The 16,736-nt window shown below is 31.7% G+C and overlaps 1 pseudogene; it reads right to left on the bottom strand.

The window, feature by feature from the left end:
• Window positions 1–2,020: 2,020 nt before the first annotated feature.
• Window positions 2,021–7,336, bottom strand: LOC125189595 (CDPK-related kinase 1-like; annotated as a pseudogene).
• Window positions 7,337–16,736: the final 9,400 nt, after the last annotated feature.

The following is a 16,736-nucleotide window of genomic DNA, read 5'->3' as shown; positions in this document are numbered from 1 at the left end:
TTTTTTCGCAAGTAAATATAAGAAAAGAGACTTGGTGGGTAGTATTGAAATTTAAAGATGTAGTTGGGGCTTGTTGCTAATTTTAGATATTTGGCTTTTCATGGAACAATAATTAAGATTGACTTGCCCTTTCCCCGCCGCCTATCATGAACGTTGACACACAATAATTATTTGTCATTTTTTTTCATATAGAAGATGACCATTTTGTCCTTTGTTTTAAAATTGTACTACTAGTAGTTTCATTTATATTTAAAGAGCACTTTATCTCCTTTAAAATATTAATTTTTCAAGAGTTTTGCATGATTTGCTTGTATAAATATAGTATGAACATCATTAGTACACATTATTTTTTTTAACATTTTAATAAAAAAATGTTTTCTTTCCATTTGGATATTATCAAAAGAGATTTATAGGCATTATTCGATTATAGTTCCAAATGAGCCATACTCATATAGAAAAGCTCACATATTATATAAATTAGTAATAAATTAAACTGCGGACCTATGGACAAAAGGACTTCATATAATCATAACATGTGCAAAGAAAATTGTGTCAAAACATTTAACATAGTACTATATCAATATAATCTGGTCATGTTGGATTTATCAAGTGTACATCATGTTGTATTGTATTATTGCAATCAAAAACTATTTTTACATATATTTATATTTAAGGTGTAACATATAGTATATTATTCATGTTTTATTTAATGATTTGAAAATATTTTCGAAAGTGAATTACTTATTCAAATTTCTTCGTTCTTGTTTAATCAAAAGGGCGGAGGTGTAATTGACCAATCTATGTCAAAGCAGAGACACAAGAGAATTAAAGAAGTCAAAGGTATTATTACATTCCATTAAAGGCTCATTTCCATTAAGGGCTCATTATTATTGTCACATTTATTATTGAAGACAACAAAATTGACATGGGATCTGCCACGCCTACGTAAATGCAATATAGTAGAAGAATCCAAAGAAGTATTTTTATATTAAGTGACGAAATAAAGAAAATTGTGAAATTAAATGGTTGTAAGAGTGGATAGAGTTGAGAAAATATTATTTTGATGCTATTGATTATGTATATATCAATTATCAAGTAGGAATAGTTTAAGGCATTGAGTTCATTGGCCCGTCGGTATGTCTAATTAAATTGACTATGAAAGGTTTAATCCTAAGTTACCTCTTCAAATAATCTCAAGAACTGAGCATAGAGTCTGCATGCATAAATATGTTTCTTGTATTGGTTGAGCTTATAGAATTTTAACTAATGTTGGGGATTGTTGACATTCAGGCATGACACCACAGGGGGGAGGGAGCCTTTTGGCTCACAATCTCTTGCAACCTGTATTGTCTTAATATCAATGATGGTTCAAGTACTTTGGTCGATTCGCCTCATTATAGACCGCCGTTATCCTCGGGAAGAGAAAGGCTGAAAGCCCAAATCCAAATAAAAAGAAAGCTCTACTTTTGTCAAGGTATACTCTCCTAATCTTTTTAAGAAAAGAGAGGCATTTGTTCAAGAACCCAATCTTTACAAAGGAAAGAAGCATGCCATTTATATAGTATGCTAATGAATTGCCGCACACAGACCTCCACAATCAATCAGATCAATATGTGGGTGTGTATGCATTAGAGGCATTCCGAATGGACGACGAGTTGAGATAGAGAGTGGTTTTAATTTTCTTTTTAAATGATTTTGTTAAATTGAGTTGTGGCTGGAACTTAGGCCTGACTGCTGCATTGTTGCTTTTGGGGTTGGAATTTGAAAAATAGGTTTGTGGCTGGATTTATATGGATTCTCTAAGAGCATCTCCAAGCATTGCACTTACACTACCACCAAACTCAAAATCTCTTCAGCCCATATCTGTACATGTTAGTTGTGAAGGGCATCCAAATCTGTCAGACGCGGCCAGATGCAAGCGTGTAGCTCCAAAGTCATTCAAGGCAAACAAATCCCAAGAAGCCAGTGATCCAATCCTTCATACTACATGCCCGAGTGAAAGACGGATGTCAAGAATTTCTCACAGAGATAGGGAGGGTGAAAGCAAACCGATGCTGAGTTCTTCTATCATAATGGGCATGTTTCCATCCTACTCAAAAAAATCATAAGCGAGGCGTGCATGTTCCTCCCAGCTGATATACGCTTATTGCTGCTGCACAAAATTCTTCTAAATCCATCTTTTTGCATTGAAGACAACATATAAAGTTAATATTATGAAGAAAGGATCTGGTAAAAGTCTTACCACATTGATGTATTCTAGAACCCGTGATTCCTTCATTGCATCAGTCGCGTTCTTTGCAATTGCCTACCGAAATTAATTTAGAAGGCTAAGAGTCACACAAGAAAAGACCGAGAGAGAGAGCGCTCACTGATTTGAAGCTATGGAGGGATATTAGTCCGCTTCTGTTTGGCCCTGACAATGTGATCTGTTTGTGAAGATAGGTTAGCTGTGGAATTGTGAGTGTTCTTGCAAGAGCCTGTTGAAACGGTAGAGCACATACTATTATTATGCACAATCTCAAAAAAAGAAAGAGAACAAAAGCAACCTGACCTATAGAGTTTATACCAAAGCAGATTCATTTTACATGTTAGAGAATTTAGTGAATCACTAACAAGGTACCAATGATATTCGTGTTCTTCTTTCAATAAGAGTAGGAATTGGACCAAAACATCTTATGATCAAATGAATTTTGATTCAGGATTCTGTGTAGACCAAAAATATACATACCCCTAAAGCATCCTTCTTCAGTGAAGAAGAACATATATAAGCTTTTACGAGCTTATAGGCTATCATATCCAAAGGAATCTTTGCATTTTGGACACTCGCTAGCCACAGATGACCTAAATTAATATTTGGCACACAAGGTGTTCCAATTATGCATATAATAATTAAAATGATCTCTCTTGTTTTACTACTTACTAGATGCTTGGACCGCGGTTAGCCTCTTACGATAATCCTTGTTCAATTTTCTTTTCGATGAGGAAGGCCAAGGGGCTTCATCAAAGCTTGGTCTGCCTTAAGAACAACTCTGAATATTCCAGATTCCGTTCTCGACTTCCATAAGATATGTGTAAGACTTCAGGTGCCACATAGTATGCACTTCCAACGATATCATTCAACCTTTTATCTGCCAATTAAATGTAACACACGGGCATGACTCTAGTTGCAATCGACTGAACCTGGCTTTACATAATCAGAGAGTCCAAAATCGATGGCCTTCAAGCAAGAATTCTCGTCTTTTGATGCAATCAAAGAAACCACAGTCAATTTGAGGAAAATGGGAAATCAGTGTATACTTCACTACCATCATTGGATTATCACCCAATGATCGGTTGTACTTGTCGCTGAATTATATCATTAGACAAAATTTAGAATGTTCTCTACAAATAAAAAAGAAGTATATATATTTCCATTTACCAACAAATAAATAAAAAGTTTCAACAAGTTATCAATTTAAGAAATTTCCATTAAGATATATTTCTTACATAAGATCGTTATGAAAGTTTAGTCACATTATAAAAATAGTGTAATAACACAGTAATCTCTGTTATTCCTTATTAGAGCAAGTTGTTATGCGGACATTACTATCTTAGAAAGTCCTAAAACAATAAAATGAGTAATTTTGTGGAGGAGAACTCCTGGGGATTTGGGAGCAGTACCTCAGGTTTTAGATCACCTAGAAAGTATCTGATCCAGTAATTCTCCTCCTTCGCATAATCTGGATGAAGAAAAAGGATTATAGATATCTTGTGAGGTACAACATAATTTGCTCTAAACAAAAGTAAGATGCATTCTTCATCTTTTAATTTATATATTATGAAACCTTGTTGGGATCTTTGACAAAGCACTTCAAAAGGTGTCAATCTCGACTTATTCCTAATCCTTGAATTTTGAACAGCATAACCAAATATTCCGGCTATATTTTTAAAATACAATGAAATCGTGTATGGTTCATAACATTGAATGAATGATCAGCATCCTTGAGAATAACCCCAGCTTCCGAAGAAGAACCGAAAATGTCACTAAGTTTACTCCAAAGTTTAACATGAGATAGTTAACTCTGTTTTCAATTCCAGATCATATGATGTACGTAGTATAGTACACTTTGCCATCACGGATCATTAGTGTAACAGCCCGCCCTCCTAGGGTACAATAAATGCGGCGGCTGCTACCCAAAACCGACTCCAAAGAAGTAAACATAGGCTAGGGTTTCATTTAAAGAGTATTGACCAAAAGAATTGAAAGAGATATCAGAGTATTAAATGCAACAATTTAACCTAGAAGATTAAAGGAAGAAAAATATCATAAATGGCGATCAAAATATCTAGCGAGCACGGCTCATTATCCCAGACGAAATCACAAGAAAAGACTAAGGCTTCAAACCGAAGGCAAGATGCAAATATTCCAAAAAGAAATTCTAAAGTATATCAGAAATTCAGCGGAAAACGACCAAGAGAAAAGCATAGCTATGTATGGTGACACAACTACACTCAGAGTTCCACATATCCATATTAATTAGTTAAGCTGCTCAACACCCGCCACCGCTCGTCATCATTCAACCTGCACATAAGGAAAACACATGCAGGGCTGAGTATTTTGAAATACTCAGTGAGCTCGTTGCCAAAACATTTTATAAGTTATGCCACCCTTACCAAGTGAACTCGAGTTTTAAGCAGTTATAAAAGGAATATCACGAGTATCACAAAATATATTTTCATAGACTGGGCAGTCAAAATAACCTCCCATTTTCTCATCAATTAACAATCATTCCATGGTGCGACGAAAGTGTGGCCACACTTTTCGCCCACGAGACCGGCCGACTAGTAAGGACGGCTCTCGATCCCATTGTGTACACAGCCTGGTAGGGCTTGCGGCCCATACTCAGACCCGAATTCGTATAAGCATATCCAACAATCACATTAAAACAAACATAGGCATGGCATAACAGTTAAACCACCCTTATAACACCGAATAACATTTTGACAAAATAAAAGAGAGTTTTAAGAGTAAAGCCCACCTCGATTGCTTAGTTTTCAAGTAGTTTCGCTTTTCCGTTATCCGGCTTCGCAACCAAAGTTTCACCTTTTAATCACATAGGCACATATCACAAATTAGGTTCAATACTACTCTTACTCATGCATGTCTCATTACTTCTCCCTCTTCCCAACGATTCATCCTATCATTACTAATTAATCAAGATCATGTTCATCGCACAAGATTATTTAACCATCAAACACACACTACACAACACGACAACACACACACACACATGCGGTGCACACACACACACGCCACACACACATACACATGTCCCCACATCCCTTTTTATCCCTCTTTCACTCAACTAAGATGCATGAGGGTTCAAGAAGACCGATGAATCGGTTGGAAGAAGAAAAAGAAGAGGTAGAAGAAGAACAAACATAACTCTTAAACAAAAATACCTCTTTAGCGAAAAACAATCGGTAGAAAACAAGTATTAGCCTTGATTCTTCAAAGTTCTTGGATTAAACTTCAATTTCTTCTCAAAGGATGAAGGATTAATGGAGTAATGTAGGAGAAAAATTGAGAGAGTGTGTGTGAGGGAGAGGGCCGAAAATATGGGGGCTAGGGTTGGGGTTTTGGTTCTTATTTATAGAGTTCCACAAGATCTTTAGGTAATTAGAATAGAATATTTGGTAAGATCTCATTCTCCCAATTAAATAAATAAATAAAATAATATTGTGAAGTAGGGAAGAAGAATTAACAAAAATAGGCTAGGCATCTAGCATGGTATTTTCGAAAATTAGGCCTTCCAAAAAGCCAAGATTTTGTTTTGGTATTTTTCCATATAGAATAAAATATCATGGAGCAAAATAAAAATAAGGAAAATCCTCCATGAAGCAAGGTAAGGGGCGATTTCTATGCCTTTTAAATAAGGCATGGATTTCTTGAATATTGACTAAAATAAAGTAAGGCAAGATCTCTTGAAGTATGGAAAGATTTGGTAGAATAATTAAATTCTAGGTATGGAAGGAAATCAAGTAAGGAATCAAATAAAATAAAACAATTCCTTCCTTCCCAATTATAGTGATTTTCGAAAATCACTAGAAGAATAAGGAGGCTCGATTTTTTCATCTCTAAACAAGGAAATAATTGGCTCTTGGAATTTAATTTAGATAAATATCCCAAGGATTAAATAAATTCCGGAAAAATAGAAATTCTTTCTCCAAGGGGTCTAGGGTTCGAAAATTACAAGAATTAGGGTGATAAGTATTTATAAAAATTTTCTCTAATATTCTCACTCACCCATAAACAATTAAATTGCCACATAGTCTCATATCTTAATATATCACATGCCATATCATTAAATTAAATAGGTTTGACTTTTAAACTTTCAACACAAACCCTAACTCAAATCGACCATATCAACTCATGAAATAAAAGCATTCACGACTCCACGTCATCAAATAATTAATTCTAGGGCTTTAATTTAGGGTTCTAAATTCCGAGATGTTACAATTAGAGTAATGAAAAAACAAGAAATCCAACATAAACACACAGTTAAATAATGTTATAAACATCACTACCTCTGAACTCACTCCATCACTACATATACATTGTCTTCATTCTCATACACCTCGTAGAATTGCACAAGTGTTTATGCCCCGTAGTGACTTGACCTCTCTTCTAGCATCTTCTATAGCAATTGAAGTAGTCATATGCACAATGTTCAACATTATGTACACAAGATGATGAATTTAGATACACATTGTCATTTGGAACCATCAAATACTCCCTATGTCCTTATATAGCAGAGTGCTTAATTTATAATAAATAGTTAAGGTGGAGAGAGATGAGAATGATATCGCTATAGTATTTTCTCTCCACTTTAATTATTTATTATTATTTTTTTAAAATGAATGCTGATAATGAAATATCTCTACTACAGAGGGACATAGGAAGTATTAATCATACACACATATTTCTTTCTCCACACAAACCAAAACCAAAACCAAATTGAGCGATCAAGAACAAAGCTTTTGATTTTAAGATGAGTTTAACACTAAGACATTTGATTTGAGGATGAGCTTGGCAGCCACATCCTGGCCTTTGAAGGCCCCCTTTTCCTCTACAGCTGCAGAGGTGTAACCAAATTGGCCCCTCCTGATCTCTTCCCCAAACGCATAATGGCTTGTGAAATTCTTACGAAACCCAAATTTCTTGTCCAAACCAACAACCTCACACTCACACTCACTAGGACATTTAATTGGTTTGATTTTTGCCAATTAGACAAACTCACCTTAGAAAACAAATACTTCCCCAGTCCCATAAAAAATAAAACATTTGGAACGACATTATTTTAATGCATAATTAGTGAATTAAGAGAGAGATAGAAAGAAAAATAAATTGAAGTATAGTTAGTTGATAATGAGGTCCTGCTCATTAGAGATAAATAAGCTAACAAAAATAGAAAGGCTATTTTTATGGGTTGGACTAAAATAAAAACTATCTATATTTTTATGGGACAAAGGGAGCATCAAACTTTAATACTTTCTTTTATTTTCGAGTTAAACAATCTAACGCGCTTCCCTAAGGATTGGCCCTAAAGTGCTACAATTAGTGTTGTATTCTCGCAGCTTAACTGGAATATTAGGGATGATAATGGAAATTGTGTGAATAAAAGAAATACTACCTCCCTCATTTATAAATAATTTTTTTTGAAACGACACGAGTTTTAATTTATAATTGATAAAATAAGAAGAAAAAAATAGAAAAAAAAATGACTGAAGTATTGTTAGTGAATGATGGGTCACACCTCATTTGAGATTAAATTTTTTCCTAAAATAAGATGTTTCTAATTTTAAAGGATATCTAAAATAAAAAAATACTACTTTCTATTGTTAAATAACAAATGTAGCATAATCCAATATGTACAATATAAATTTAACCGATAGTGGGCCGCAAGTGACATAGCTCTGAGAATATTATGTATGAAAAGGATGAACACAAATAGGCAGAGTAAAGAAAATGACGGCCCATTATCCAAACTAAGTCTCTTTCTCTCTCTTAGATTTCTTTATTTTATTATTTTGACAGCATATGCTTGATTGTATGTAACTTTTAATAAAGTGGTAACCAACTAATTTATGTACTCTAAGAATTAGTCATTAAGAGTAGTAGTAAATACTTCTCCGTTCCGTTCCGTTATAAATGAACCACCTCTTTTTAAGCACAAGATTTAAGAAATTAATATTTAAAAAATTAAAGTAAAAAGAGTAAAGTATAAGAGGAAAAAACGTAGAAGAGTGAAAAAAATATAGTAGATGAGAAAATAAAGTAATAAAGATTAATTTTCACTTAAAAGTGAAATGATTCACTTGTGATGGAGCATCCAAAAGAGGAAAATGACCTGCTTATGATGGGACAGATGGAGTACTATTTAAAGATTATTCAGGCTAGAAAAAATATTGCTCGTAATTATTTTGCCTATCATTAATACTCCTTCCATCTTGCTATTCATATTTATTTTGTCAGCCTCCGCAATCGTTCGTCGGACAGAGAGATAACAATCCGACGAGGTTAGTTTCAAGCGGTCGAATTTGGTTTCTCAATTCAAAGTTGAATCTCTAATTTTTTTTGCCCAACAATTTCAGAGAGAACAATCTGCATTCATTGAGATTGGGTAATCGGGTATGCTTCTAATTTGATGGTTTATTGTTAGGCATAATTTGATAGCTATACTATGTTTCGACTAGACATGATACAAATAGTGATAGTTATATATCATAGTTTTTAGTAAATTTATCTTGATTGAGTTTTTGATAGCTAATGATATATAACTATGAGTTATCATATTTAGATGTTTAGTACAACAAGTTACAAACAAATAAAGATAAAAATTAGAATTGTCAAAATTATCCTCATTAATTTAACTTAACGATTAAAATATCCCATGTTGCCTTAATTTTGGGTGGTTTTGTCAATTTATTGACGATAAAAATATCCAAGCATACCATTTCTTATTATATAAAATGCTAAAAATGGAGTACATAATAAATATAATCCTAACTTAAACTTTTCAATTTTAATTTTTATTATATAATTTTATTTATATGAAAAATATTCAAGCATACCATTTCTTATTATGTTAAAATGCTAAAAACGAGAAATTAAATAAATATGACCGTAACTATATTTGTTACTTTTATTTTTATTATAATATTTTATGTATATTAAAAATACTCAAGCACACCATAGCTTAACATTTCTCCTCATATATTAATTATATGAATAATACAGTTTAATTCTTCTTTTATTATTTTGTTGCACATCATTAATTACATTAATTATTATTTGTTATATTGAAATATAATTAAAGTACGTCTGTGTATAAAATATAGTGTATATATATATGGCTATATATAAAATTGTTGGGTAAAATTGTATTTTTCTAAAACTAACTAGGTTGACTAGATATGTAACTTAGACAAATGGTAGTTACATTGTTGCTTGAAACATAGGCTTTTAAGTGGGCTTCGTTCAGGCCGGATACAAAACACGGGTCATGCAGATTTGTAACATAGCTACTAAACACACAGTTAAACCTAGATAAGTCCTACTATCTAGCTGTAACATAGCTACCAAATGGTCCCTTAGTTTTCGACCCTCCTTATAGGTTTTTTCAACTTGTTGAACAAATTCAACATGGGGCAATGATTGAAAGCAGTGGTATGTTTATTGGCTGCTTAGGAAGCAAATAAACCAATGATATGTTAGGAATCATATGGGTTTTGGATCACGATGCTTGTGTATTTCTCTGCATTTTGCTGTTCAACTGGTTTCATTGGGATTAATGGCATTTAGTAATGATAGATACACAAACTATGTTATTTATTTTCATAGAAGCAGGCAGCGTAGAGTTTGGATGATTTGGGAATGGAGTGGCATGTGTATATGAGCTAGGGTTAAGTGAGGACAAAGCTGAAAATACAAAAACTTATTAAGGGTACAAATCGAAATCTTTGTTATACTCAAGGTGCAATACTCACAAAGTGAACATAAGAGATGTTACAAAATTCACGGGAACAGTCAAACAGCGGTTACAACAACTATGGCAAACCTTGAAATGAGAATTCTAAACAAGGCCATCCATTTTCTTGTGTAATTGTAAACGGCAAACCAAACACATCTTAGAGAGTATATTTAATGGTCCACCATAAATGGGCTGATTTTTCATTTGTTAATGGGATGAATTTATAGTATAAAGTAAATTTTAAACGAATTGAGGTTTTGGTCCATGTGGCAACAACTTAAAAATATTGAACTGCCCAAAATAAAATTCACATATAAATATGATCTTTTATATTCTTTAAGTTCTATAGAAATAGACTATTTAGGATTCTCATGAGTTTTAATATGTTATTGGTAAAGTAAGAGAGAGAAAACAAATAGTTGAAATTATGTAGTGGATAGTGAGATCCACAAATGATAAAGTAAAAGAAAAGGATAAAAAGGTTACCATGAACGTATATGAGCTATTTTTATGTGACGGATGAAAAAGGAAATATGACATATTTCTATTAGACGGAGGGAGTATATTCCTAAACTATTGAAAGGGAGACAATTTTGTGATATTGTTTCAAGAGGTTAAGTGATAAATAAAATTAATAATATGTTATTTTGTTCAGGTATGAATTTAATAAAAACTCCTATTGGGTAGATACACAAAAGAAAAGTATTTCATGGAAGGTAGATGTCGCACTTGGGCTATATCATGAGATTTTAAGAAATGTTGTTTTGTTTGTGAAGTAGAGAAAAAATATAGTTTTATACATTAATGTGAGCGAAAATTTTCCAAAAATAAAACATGACATTTTTATTAGATAAATTAAAAAGGAAACTGGTTCAGAGCCTTTGTCCTAGCAGCAAGGAGCTTAGACATCAATGTATGAAGTGCCGAGTTCGAGTCATCTTCACCTCAGTTGTAATTTCCTCCTTTCTTAGGAGTTTATATTTAATATCCTCCTTCATATTAGAGTTATTTTTTTTTAAATTAAAATTAAAATTAAAAAAGAAACTGTGACATCACCTTCGGACGACAAGAGTACTATAAGATACATATAGTTTGTGTATTGAGATGATCAATTAGATCACCCTTTGACAAATTATGAGTAATGACGAGAAACAACTTTATATGGTATTGTTCGGTTGTTATGACTCATTATCATATAATTATTTATGTAGGATTATTTAATTGGAAGAAAGTGAGCTATGAGTTAGTATCATATGATTATTCATTAAAATTAAATTGAGATATTCAAATCATGAATCAAACATATAATAAATATTAAATCATATGAGATACAATCTTTTAAATTAAACGTGCTTATATATATTGTTAAGTAAATTGAAAAATTATGTATATGTTGTAACTTGTTGGATTGTATATCATTCTCATACCCAAAACTCAAAAGTCACGAATCCGGATTCATCAAACCGTATTTTGGTCAAATAGTATAATTTCTCAACTAAAAAACATGCGTTTGACTTGACTTGACTTGACTTGACTTGAAGCTTCCTTCAAAATTACAAGACATTTCCTCATTTATTCATAAGAAGTTTCCAATCATTGTTTAGGAATATAGGAAGAAAGTCTCTCTGGCTAAATTAATACAATATCTGTGTTTGTTTCGTGTGAAACTTAACTTACAAAACTCGTGTGAAACTTAAACTTGTTCATATTAAAATTGTTCAACACGCTGTAGTGTAGAGTCAGTGTCGTTACTTTGGTTAATTATATTCTAAGTTGTTTATTTTACCAACTACTATAAAACAATGTGTTATCGATGTCTGACTTTGTAATAGAAAATGTGCAGATCTTGGACTTCAGAAAACGAGAGACCATTATATTAACAAAAATAAAGAATATTACTGACGAAAATAATGACTTAATATTTTCACAATATGGAAACAAATATCATGGATGGAATTATGGGAAATGGATAAATAGTGAAGTAAATAGAGAAAGTGAAAATTTTTCCTCTCCAAAAGATCGAGGAGGTAAATAGAGTTATAGAGATATTAATTTAAGTGAAACAACTATCGTATTTACCTTTTTTCATAAAATATTTTTTATAAAACTCTCTTTCCAGTGAAAATGGTTTTTGAGAAGGAATTTCCACAAGGGATGTATATGTATCATTGAAAAGATAGAAGTATGGAATATGGGATAAGTTTTTTATTTGAATTTTGTAGAAATGGTTAGAGTTAAATTACTGCTGATGTGAAATATTTGCATGGTATATAGTGAGGAAAGCCCAAAATTAATAGCTTAATTTTTGTGCTTTGACATGATTAGTTACATGCTCCTTCCGTCCCATAATAGGATTCATATTTGGTGTAGACACGAGTTTTAAGAAATGTAAAAAATAGTGGGTTGAAAAAATTAGTAGAATATAATGTCCATTTTTTTATATTGGTTTTATAATAAAATGTGAGTGAAGTGGATTAATGAAATTTAAGACCTACTTACCATTTATAGTAAAAATGAAGTGTGACTCTTATTATGGAATAAACTAAAATGACAAAATATGACTTTTATTGTGAGACTGAGAAGGTATTTAAAAATGTATTGAGAGGAGAGATAATCTCAAAGATATGAGTAAAAAGAATAACACGATCAAAAAGAATATAAATGGGGAAAAAACGTTAAGAGATAGTGCAAAAATCCATATGTCAAAATAATACTACTATCAATGTTCAAGGAATTTGGTGGTATTATTCCTTTTTTAACTTTGAAGAGATATATATATCCCTTCTTCACACAAAATTAGGTAAATATAGTCATTATTTCTCTTTAATCTTTTCTTATTTACCTTCTTTATTGAAATTCACTATTTTTTATAAAGATTTGTTGTTAGCTTTTTTAAGAGACGAATGAGAAATATATATTCTTAGGGCCGTTTGATAAGTTAGTAATGCCTAGATATAGATATTTATATGACTATTTCTAAGTGTTTGATATCATAGTTAACCTATTATGCCAGCCCGTGGTTTTCTCTATGGCCCATCCAAGCCCGCAAATTTTTCCTTAAAATACAAAGATATGTATCTCACAAATTTGGTCGGATAACATTTCTACCTCATTTATTATGATTTATTAATACAAAATCTAGAGAATTTCTTGTCTATCAAACAACAACGAGAAAACCTTCACCCGAACTTATCTTGACACGAAACCCGCATTTCTTATCTTATTTAACAAATCTTGCTATATCTCATCTTTCTTATTAAACGAGCCCTTAATTTATTTGTTTTCTTGGAGGAGGTGTTATAAATAAATATTTGATGAGTATAGAGAATATCTTACAATATCAGTAGAACTTAACCAAACATATCATTTTTTTTTTATGTTGGGTAGTGTACCCCACAGTTATATACATATGAACTTCAGCCCTTTTTAAAATTTTTAGTTCAATTTTATATTTATTTTTATATTTTTAGGTTTATAAATAATTTTCTTTTGCTTTGGAAGAGGCATTCGTATATTGTAGAATTTTCAAATAAATTGTATTGTCCGTTGAAATTTTTTTGTGTCCTACGTATATTGATAACTCTACTATTTAAAAAATCATTTAGTCAAAATGCATTTTATTTACGAGTTACTCAGTTCAAAATTACATTACAATGTTACTCCAAATGTATAGTAATAATATGAAAACTGAAGTATATTTATATATTGAAACGTAGTTGTATAGAAGCTGCCCGAATTTAATAAAATAATTGTAGCACTACTCATTTTGTATTTATATGGTTGGCTGCTAGCTACTTTGAATAAAGTTTGTTCCACCCAATTGCCCATATTCCTTTCCTATCAATACGTTTTTAATCAAAATAACGTTTGACAACCCATGTGCAAATGACAAAATTACCACCACATTATTTTTTTATGTGTTACTTTACATAGAAACATCAAGTTTCGCACTACTTATATAATTAGAAATACCCGCAAACTTATTGTGTGTATTGTGTTCTATGGGACGCAGTCAATTGCTAGCTAATTACCAATCCCAAATTGAGACCAATTTTCAACCATTAGATTAGAAGATCTTGTAGTTAATCCTCAATTTTCAACCATTAGATTAGAAGATCTTGTAGTTAATATGATGCCAAGTGTAATATATTTTAAATTTAAATAATTATTAATGTCAAATCCTATATGTAGTAATTATAAAAATCATCTCAAATCTTTAAATTTACGTAACTCTCTCAATTTAAATTATTTTTTCGCAAAAAAATATATCAAATTAAAGATAATTTAATAAGGATTCCAACGAGATCTCAATTGCATATGTTCCGACGATGTTCGGGTGATGAAATTTGATAAATTATATTTCAATTTTCGTACATGTTGATAAGCAGCTATTTTCAACAAATGCAACAAAAAATCTCAATATATTGTAGGCAAAATCTCAATATTATGCATGTCCAATCTCAATAAAAATGTGTTGATATTCCAATGTCATATTGTTGATATTTGTAATACACAATGTTGATATAAAAAAACACTCACGAAAATTATCATATGATAACATAATGACGATATTACCCTTTTGTTGATATTTTGTCTACTATTTATTGAGATTTTGTGAGCTTTAATCTCATCCACTTATTTTAAAATCCAAGGGTAGAGATTTAGTCTTGATTTTGAATTAGGGTGCTAAAAGCATTAGAATAGGACTCTGCGTTCTATAGTCAAATTTCTTTGTATTTTATTCTGGCATATTTCTTCGGACATTAATGTTATTTCCACCAATTCGAATTACTTTGGCTGCGTCAACATTCAATAAGCAAATAATAGTTGGAAATTTTCACGTGAAAAATTTCAGTGGACCATCCACACCACATATAGATAGCATACAATCTAAATTAATAAATCTAATTAGGCATTATTAAACTTCAATTGATACTAAAATTTAGTATTTGGTTGGCAATAAAAGCTCAACAATCAATTAAGTAATGAACGAACTGGTCTATGGCACGTCTCCTGCCATAGCAATTATAGCACCCCCCCAAAACTTAGGCTCGTGTTCAATCAATTTGAGATGGTATTTATATTTATGATGCACTATTTTCAGCCAAGACTCTCCTTTTACTAGTCTCGTGATACAAACTGAAACTTGTGGTAGTCATGTATTTTCAACTATTGAATAATTTATTGCGACGAATTAACGAATTCTATCACGCGGTGGGCTATCCTAGATTACTCTATTAGTTTATGGTTTAAATAATAGATTATCGTGTCCATATTGACATTAATATATGGGCTGCGCCATTAAACTTAATTAGGCAGTTTTTAATTTGATTGTAGTTAGTCCCATATAATATTAGGTTGTTATTAACTACTAACTCCGTCTTCCAAATATTGTCCCCACTTTGATCCGACTAGGGTTTTAATAAACGTAATGGAAAGTGAGTTGAAATATATAATGAATTGTGGATCTACTTTTATATATTAGTTTTATAATTAAATGTGAGTAGGAATGAGTTAGTGGAATATGTGGTCCACTACCAAAAATGGTAAAAGTGAAATAGGACAAACTTTGGCGGACGGACAGAAATGGAAAAATGGGACAAACTTTCAAGGACGGGGGTAGTATTTTACATTTTGATCCGTCTATAAAAATTGCTCATTCTATTTTTTGATAACTTATTTTTTTAACAAGGTAAGTCATGTTTTCTACTTATAATTTCTCAATTACTTTTTATTTCTATCTCACTTACTTTACTAATTGTATATTAAAATTCATACCTAACCAAAAATGCATATTCTTGTGGGACGGAGAGAGTATCAGAATTCGTACTCTATTAAGTATTTAACATATACAAATTCTTAACATTACTAAAAAAAGAGTGAAACAATCAATCCAATAGCTTGAGGTTCTTGGCCAGATCATCAATAGCTCGTGGAGTTTTTGAGAGTCCACTCTTGTATCTTGTAAATCAATCCAATGTTTGAATAGGATTTTATATCCATTTTACTCCGTATAGTCGAACCACGTAATTGTTGTGTCTTCTCCAATCGATCGCACTTGTGGTTACTAAACAAATAAACACAAAATACAAGAAATTTACATAAGATATTAGATGTAGGAGTAATTTCCTTAAGGGCAGGATCGGTCTGTGAGAGGGCATTGGGCGGATGGGCTGCAAGGCGATTGGGGATACTAGAGTTGTAGTATATGTGAGGAGTGTAAATAGGTTAGTTTGGTCAAAAGATAATTGAGTCCTGTTTTATTTTGGATTATTCTTCGTTAATTTATGTAGTTCGCTTTTTAATAAAAATAATATATTTAATTGTTAGTATTTTATTTTTCTCATACTTATTTTTTATCTTCATTCTTTTTTCTCCATTTGTTCTCAAGCCAAAAGAAATGTGACAGGAGGGAATATTTTGAAATTATAAGCGCTTTTCAAAAAATAGCCCCCAAGATCTACTGTCCCTCCCTCCACCTTTGGCTGTATATGTTTGGTATATACTCTTTCCGTCTTATTCTAAGTGGAGTATTTCTATTTCTGCACGAGATATTATGCAGTGTTATTCTGTGAATAAGTAAGAGAGATGGAAAAAGTAAAGAGAGTGATGTTTATATTTTTAGAAAAGTGTCATTTAGAGTTGGACATCCCAAAAACAAAAACGGTTCACTTATAATGGGACGGAGGAAGTATGAAAATATAAATATCTCTTTTTATTATT

This window comes from Salvia hispanica, chromosome 5 (assembly GCF_029641045.1).
Source record: "Salvia hispanica isolate PSC_SH4W2 chromosome 5, Shi_PSC_v1, whole genome shotgun sequence".
Classification (NCBI taxonomy): Eukaryota; Viridiplantae; Streptophyta; class Magnoliopsida; order Lamiales; family Lamiaceae; genus Salvia; species Salvia hispanica.
This window is presented reverse-complemented; position numbering and strand designations above follow the sequence as displayed.